At 39.7% G+C, this 8398-nt stretch overlaps 1 pseudogene; it reads left to right on the top strand.

Moving 5' to 3' along the window:
- Positions 1-3581: 3581 nt before the first annotated feature.
- Positions 3582-4872, top strand: LOC116747738 (annotated as a pseudogene).
- Positions 4873-8398: the final 3526 nt, after the last annotated feature.

Here is an 8398-nt window from a genome sequence, read left to right as displayed (position 1 = left end):
AAAGCATCAAAATTGACAAGTTGCGTATCACAAGACAACATAAAGAAATTAAAAGGCAACTTACAAGCTTAGAGGAAAGGATTGTTAAGTCATATAACTGGCAAAGAATTAGTATCAAAAAGATATAAAAAACTCCTACAAACTATTAATGAAAAATACAAATTGTTCAACAGAAAAATGGTCCAATGATATGAACAGGTATTTGACAAAAGAGGAATTATAAATGGCCTATAAAACATGAAAAGCTGTGCAACCTCACTTGTAATCAGAGAAACACAAAACAGAAACATAATGATATGAAGTTTACAACCACCAAATTTGTAATAAATTAGAAGTCTTCCCTGGCGGAAGGGGGCTTCCCTGGCGGCGCAGTGGTTGAGAGTCCGCCTGCCGATGCAGGGGACACGGGTTCGTGTCCCGGTCCGGGAAGATCCCACGTGCCGCGGAGCGGCTGGGCCCGTGAGCCAGGGCCGCTGAGCCCGCGCATCCGGAGCCTGTGCTCCGCAACGGGAGAGGCCACAACAGTGAGAGGCCCGCGTACCGCAAAAAAAAAAAAAAAAAAAGTCTGTTAATAAGAAGTGCTGGTGAAGATGAGGAGCAACAAAAACTTTTACACTCTGCTGATAAATTGATATGAACTCTTTGGAAAAGTTGAATATGCTTATTCTCTATGATCTAGTACTTCCTCTCCTGTATACATACCCTAGAAAAATTCTTGAACATTTACAAGACACATGTACAAGAATGTTTCATAGCAGCACTTATAAATCTGAGAACAAACCAAGTATTCATCTATAGGAAAAATTTATAATATATTCATACAACAGAATACTGAAAATGAATAAAATACATGCAATAACATGAAATATCTTAGAAATATAATGTTAAGGGAATAAAGTCACAATATTATTCCATCCCCACAAAGTGAAAGACATGCGAAAGTAAACAATATTTTGTATAAATATATATACATATGTGATTTTTAAAACTGAAAATAGCAAGAGGATGATGAACACACAACTGAGTATAGTGCTTTCCTTTCATGAGAGTGCAGCAGCTTTCAAGTGGGCTGATAATGCTCTATTTCTTAAGCTAGGTGGTAGACATATGGGTGCTCATCTATTATTCTTTTGGATATACGACATGGTTCATTATAAACATTTTATACGTCAGCTGAGAAAACATGTATTTGAGGAGTGGTATTGAAACTGTGCTTCACAGAACTGCCTAAAAGACAACTATAAGAGGGGGTGAAAGGATGTCAGAGCTGTGGGAGTGTTAAGGAGGTAACACTCTGGGCTCCCCTACTGTGACTTCACTCAGAGCAGCTGCACCCTTCTGAATACAGAAAAAGGTTTGAAAACCACTTCAAGCAGGATTATTTTGCAAAAAGAAGGGTGTACACTAAGTCACAAGGTACCCTGGTACACATGTATTTGCTTGTATGGCATTAGCTATTTGGCAGAAGGCCAAAGAAATCAAAAGCCTAAGTAGCAGTATCCACTGTATTTCAATTTTTAAAAAAGCTTAAGCACCAGTAGCCATTGCCCACAGGTGACAAATTCAAAATAAAGACAAAACAGCCGTGAAATGATATTATAGGTCAGGATGAGAAAACTGGTGCCTACTTACACGCAACTTTTCAAGAATTCATCAATAATGAAATGGACAAAGTAACTTTTCCCTAAGCCTCTGCCCTTGATTCCTTCTTTTTACCACCTGTAAGCTTCATCATCATTTCCAACATCAAAAGGGGATCTATTATTCTTTTTAACCCTATCTCTGCTGCTCACTCACTCTCTCTGATAAAATGTCCCATGTGGCTATACATTTTTTCTTTTACAAAGTGTATCAGCAAATGTGAAATTTTCCCCAGCACCAATCATGGAGTATTATTGCAAAAATATTCTGATCTAGCTGTATGCTTCGGCAATTCCAATATCTAAACGGAGACCATCAAAAAATGCTTTTATGGCTTTTAATCTTTTTTTCTTTTCTCTGCAGCATTTTCAACCTGGTGCAACATCCCTGCTGACTTTTTTTGTTTGGCAAAGGTCAGCTTTGACTGTGCCTTGGCGTTTCAGCAGAAATGAATAATCTGCTTAATGAGGGCAATTTCCTGTTCTGACCTACCCTTTAATTATTTTTTAATCATGTATTTGGCATATTTGGTCATGATAGTTCATCGCTTCCTTTGCAAAGTTGCTTTGTAAATAAGAATGAGAGCACTTATTCTGTACAGTACGAAATGAAGCTACCACAGGGAGGGTGAGCCTCACTTTACAGTAGACTAGGTTCCCAAAAGGTGGGTACAAATGACATTTCTGTATAACCAGCCTTATCTTTCCATAAACGAATATGATCATTTCTAATATGCTTCATATCCATCTTGGAGTAGTCATCACTACTGATTATTTGCCCCTTAATTTTTGATTTACTAAGGTCTCTCCTCCAAGTTGTTAATACTCTATAAACATATATCAAATATACCAAAAGAATATAACATTTAAAGAACCAAAATGAGAAATTTGGGGATATGGGAAGGCATTTTATAATGTGACTAATCACCTCCCTAATTTGTTGGGGCTTTTAACTTTGAACTTTCACGCACAGATAAATACTCTTATATACAAATACCATTATAAAGGATCCTGTATAAAAAAGGTTTCCAAGTCCTACTGGATGACCTTGTATTGATACTCAGTAAAGGAGCCACTCTTTATCGTGCATCACAAACTAGTGTACCAACACTGAGGGGAAATCCAGCAGTGTGTGACACATATCCTGGCACAACTTCCTGGGATTTCACTATTACTCAAAGACTTAGGGGCAGGGAGAGATTCAAGTAATTTAACTAAGTAATCAAAAGCATTATTTTTTATTAAAACAAACATTCTGAAAAAGGAAATTATATTCACATAATATTCCTATAACTTAAAGTACAACTATTCAGAGAAATATCTTGCTTTCAGAAGTACTTAGAACTCTGTCCCCCCTTACCCTCACAGTTTTAGTAAAGTTTTCTCTACCATTGGGGTACTTTGTCAGAAAAGTTTGAGAAGCTAGATCTACAGCATCTCTGACAAGAAGCTTTCCAGTCTCTATTTGAACATTTCAAACGATGGGTGAGCTTTCACCTCCAAAAAGCAAAGCACTGCATTGTTAAAAACAAAACAAAACAAAACAAAAAACCTTTAAGGATGGGCTGGCTGCCTTACCTGCTCGGGCTTCTGCCTTCATGTACTACTGCGCTTGCCCGTGCCAGCACATACACACATGCTCTCCCCTCCCCCATTCCGGATTAGTCTCTTTTTCCAGTTAAAGTCTATTTTTTTTCTTGAAGCATAACAAGAGCAGCCTAAGCAACCTCGGCACCAAAACTCTTCAAATATTCACTCTCCTTCTGCCCGACTTTCTCACTGGAAAGGAGGTTGGTAAGACGAGGTCAAAGGTACGGTGACCTGGACGTACTTCCGCTTCCTGAACTCAAGAGAGTACGGCACACGCGCGCCCTGGGTCAGTAAGGTTGACTTCCGCTCCCCTCGTGCTCTGAGAGCTGAATCACGGAGCGCGCCCAAGGATTCGATCACAGTGCAGAGGACCGGTATGACTCCAGTGGGTAAAGCTTTTAGAAATGAGCAAGGATCTGTTGAAGATGTTTTTTGGGACTTTTAAATAAACATCTTAGGTGAAAAGGATGATACCCCAGTACATTTCTGTGACAAATGCGAACTGCCAATTAAAATCGATGGGCAGATGATTCCATGCAAGCATGCTTTTTGCTATGCCTGTGCTATTTTACATGGAAAAGAAGGCAGTAAGATGTTCCCAGGCTGTAGTAATCCTGTGGAATGAATTGAGAAGCATACGCAAGATTCTCTCTTTACGTGTGGCACTGTTCAAGGATGCAAGAGACCGTGTTTGTCTCGAAGAGACTTAAAGGCTCATATCAACCATGGCCATACAAGAGCTGAAAATTCTGTTGCCCGTACTCAACTTGAAAATGTTCATTCTGCATGTTGTCCCACCACCGACTGAAATCTGACCATCTTATAACGCCGCCAGATGAGCATCATATGAACCATATTCCGCCAAAGCAATACCTTATGATACTACTACCTCCTTTGCAAAGTGTTCGCACAAGCCATATAATCTGCCACAAGAAGATATTAGTGCTCCTCCAGCAGAGTTCATTGTCCATGAATTCACCTCTATATTTTTCAGTGAGTCAGGAAGCTGAGTCAGAAAACCTTTACATTTCAACAAGAAAACATAGCAATTTAGTAACTGTCCCTATTCAGAATGACTCAAATTCGGGTACTTGAGAACCACTACCTCCTGCCTCTGCAATTGCTCACCATCATCCTGAATATCAGGGTCAACCAGTGGTTTTGAACTCTCATGGAACTATGCCTCCACAGCAATATTTTACCACGCTACCTCCTCTGCAATCAATAAGTCATCAAAGGCCACATCCTTCCCAGACCACAGGTACTTTTCACTTGATTCATAGCCACGCCTCAGGTGCATCAGTGACTTCTACTCCACCACCCTCTCCATAGACCTATTATTGCTCAGATGCCACCTTATATGAAATATCTTCCACCAGGACCTACCTCACCTCAACAGGGTAATCCACCTGTAAGTACACGTACTTCTTACCATTATAATACTCACTCTTTACCCCAGTTTACTGAAAATCAAGGAACTCTGGGCACTCCATTTATATAACTAGGGAAAATAAGTCATGTTATGTGGCCTGCACCCAGAGGACCACCCATTCCTCCACGAAGCAGCGTCTTCCTTTCTCAAACCTCACTTCTTGGAGTACACTTCCCAGATCAGACAAGATATAAACCATATTACCAGTAGTAATAGTAAATATTTTTAAACAGAAGATACGATGAGGGGAAAAAAAGTATTGTCAACCTTCTCATTAAGCTTTGACCATTTGGGGAAGGAAAAGCACCTCTTACAGAAATGGCTATAAAACATTTAAAGTCTTATCTCTTAAAATGGTTTTAAACCTTGATCTTGGGAGTGATTTTAAGTACTTTACTACAGTGCAGATAAGTGGCTCAGTTGAGATTAACTATGCTTTAACAACTTTGTTCCTCTAGTATGGTAAATTGATCCCAGAAGTGACCATTTGCAATATTATATCCTGGGTGGGGACTGTGCTCCGCTTTCAAAAGTGTTGTTTTTATTAAATCCAATGTTTAGTTTTTTTTGTGATACATTTTGTTAACCTGGGTAAAAAGAGTAAATTTCAATATGGTTGCAAAAGAACAATAAGGCCTTTGTACACAAATCTGTCTCCCTGTAACTTCCAACGTTCTTGTTTCTAGGCCCAAATTGCTTTTTCTTTACCGTAGCTTAGGCTCTGTGGCCCAAACCACCTGCAGGCTGAGCTCTGCCCTGGATTCTAGACACCACACAAACCAGAAGTATTTAAGCAGTTCTAGCCCAAATCTGTCAAATCCAGCATCAAATCCCCCTTACTACTCCAACCCCGATCTTATGCCCCAGTTTTAATGTGCCATTGCCCCTTTCCTGTGTTAAAAGATGAACTGAGGCATATTAAAATTTTTAAGAGTTATGAATTCGAATCAGGCAGCTTCAATCTAGCAGATAGAAAGGAGCTCTGAGGAGCTGTATAAAAGGAGCAACTTTTATAGGCAGAAGGGAACAGGAACAAGGAAGTTACCCTAGGCAAAAAAGCAGATTGGTTATTGCAAGGTTACTTTCCTTTAGGGGATGGCAGGGATTAGTTAGGCAGGTTGCCTAACTAGTGCTGATAAGGTGATTTTTTTTTTTTGGCTGATTGGGTTAAGATTCCATTTCTGGGAGAGCCAAAGCTGTAATTAAGTCAAGTCTCAGTTTGGTGACCTGGGACTTAACATAAATGACTCCATTTTGTTGTCTTGTACAAATGACTCCATTTTGTTGTCTTGTTTCTAACACCTGAGAGCCAGTGCTCACCTCATACTCAAGTTCCAGTTACTAAGGCTGTTTCTTCTTCCTATGTGTGAGTCCCTATCCAAGTAATATATTAGATAGTATAGGCCGTCTATGACTTTTTCTTGCCAGTGTAAGGGTAAATAAAATCTTAAAAATTAAATTTTCCCTAGTGCCAAAAAGTAGAGAACTTTCCTCCTCCCATTTTCTTTTAACACTTCCTTCAGAAAACTTGAGATTATAAATGCTAGCTCTGCCTCTGAAATATATGTAAATCTTTTTCAAAGCTAAATAAGCCTCTTGCAGTTTTACATCCCAGGAATGTCATTCCTGGGGCCAAGGAGCCATTTCTTTGAAAAATGAACACCAAGAGTGGTACCCTATCTCCCTGTCTGTGGGAACTTTAGTTCCAAGATGTAACTTCTTGCTTGTAAAAAGGGTGAGATTTTATTTTTCCTCTGGATACAATTAATGTGTATGTAATAGATTAACATATATATATATGTAAAACATATGTACATGTTAATGGGTTATCAAGTATATAAAAGGGTAAGAGTTCTTTTTTGTCTCTGCAATCTATTGTGGAGGAAGAAATTTTTCTGTACCCTTCTGGCTGGTCTAAGAGTTAAATTGACATGAGACAGATTAACAGGAGAAAAATCACACAAAAGTTTAATTACATGGGAGAGACCCAGGAAAACTAAGTAACTGGCCAACATGGCTAAAGCCCTTACCTTAAATACCATCTCCAGCTAAAGACAGAGGAGGATGGGGTAGTGGTTTGGGACTTCAAGGGGAGGAAGGCAATTCACATGGAGATAGAAAAGCAAATGTTGGGTAAACAAATGTTTGCTGGGCCAGGCAGGCAGAGACAATGGGACACAGAGTAGACTCTGATCTTTAGGCCCTGCCTAGAGTTCCCCACAGCACACCTAGCCCATATTCTTTGCAGATAGCTCTGGTGATAACTCTATTCTGGAACAAACCCACTATCTACATTCTTTTAGGCAGTTCGAGGGAAGGTCAAAGTTTCTTTTAAGGCCCAAAGAGTCTTAATCAGCTTAAATTAATCCTCATGCCAAAGAGACTCATTTTAGGGTGGCAAATTTTGCTCCCCTACAAATCTCCTTAGCAGATTGCCTATGCTGCACATCGCAGTCTGGTTTAATGTTTATCAATTAATAAAACTATTTCATTCTTCTCCATGTTTTATAGAGAGGTCTTATTGGGTTGGCAGGAAGTTTTATGTTTGCTATTTCCCCAACAATTTGGCAATAAGGATAGGATCCATCCGGCAATTCCTTAATTGGGTGGATCGGCTGAAAGTCTGGTGGCCACACAAGAGTCATGTGAGAGACCCTGAATTATAAAAATTCTTTCTAGCTCTCTGCTCTTTTGGAATACTAGCCAGATGTGGATCACACTCTCCAAATTCAAGATTATATTATTGACTAAGTATAGGTGACACCAGTTCTAAAATCCCGTCAGGGTCACCATTGACTTTGCTGGTGGAAAAATATGGGAAGCCGGAAATGTTGCCTGCAGGTCTCCCACTCAAATTGCCAATACCTTTCTGTCACATTTGGAATGAGTATACATACGAGAATCCAGTCTTACAGTGGCCTGAGGACTGTTTCTTTTCATTCGGACAGATTAACATATTTACAGGGGTTCTTAGAAGTACCTCATTCTAAGCATATGAATTACTGGTATTTATCATGATTATCATTCTAAGGAGTGAAAAATTATTTGATAACTAGGAAGAAAGATTGAGAAAAACTAAGAAATTCAAGAATTAAAGTCACTTTCTCTTACACAGAACTGCCCTCTCTTCTCTGCTATCCCAGCTTTCTCTCTGAGTGTCTTTATCTTTCCCTATTTCAAATCAACTCCTGGGAAGAAGGCAGGTGATCTTTTAGATGGGCGGTTCCTTCCATTAGACTTCCCTGCAGAGAGAGACAAGGGTACAACTTCTCCAGCTGTTAATGAATTATTTGCCCTGTTTGAAGGCATATGTTTGTATGCCTCATGTCCTAGCCTGACTCCACTTCACATCTCAGCCCTTGAATCCACCTCCAAGAGTCACTTAGCAAACACTCACCACGTCACAAAAAAGCAGACATGATAGAAAGATGTCATCGGGGGATAACTGAGAATTTGGGTAAAAGACTGTGTCCCTGTATGAAGGCAACAGGACAGAGTAGCTGCACAGGCCACATGGGGAAAGACAAAGGTGTTAGGCCTGATAAATATTCACACTGGAAAAAGAAACCAAAGTGCCATATAATCCTACATTTTTCTTGTCTCAATATAAGGAAAACTAGACCTTCCTATTCAGATCACCAGTGAAGCCAATACCATCGAGAAGCTATCCAGGCCTCCCAGGTAAGCCATGTGCCTCTCTCACCACTTGATATCAGTCATTTAAAGACTTCTTTTC

This window comes from Phocoena sinus, chromosome X (assembly GCF_008692025.1).
Source record: "Phocoena sinus isolate mPhoSin1 chromosome X, mPhoSin1.pri, whole genome shotgun sequence".
In the NCBI taxonomy this organism is placed as follows: domain Eukaryota; kingdom Metazoa; phylum Chordata; class Mammalia; order Artiodactyla; family Phocoenidae; genus Phocoena; species Phocoena sinus.
The sequence above is the reverse complement of the archived record's forward strand: the minus strand, read 5'-3'. Positions and strand labels throughout refer to the sequence as shown.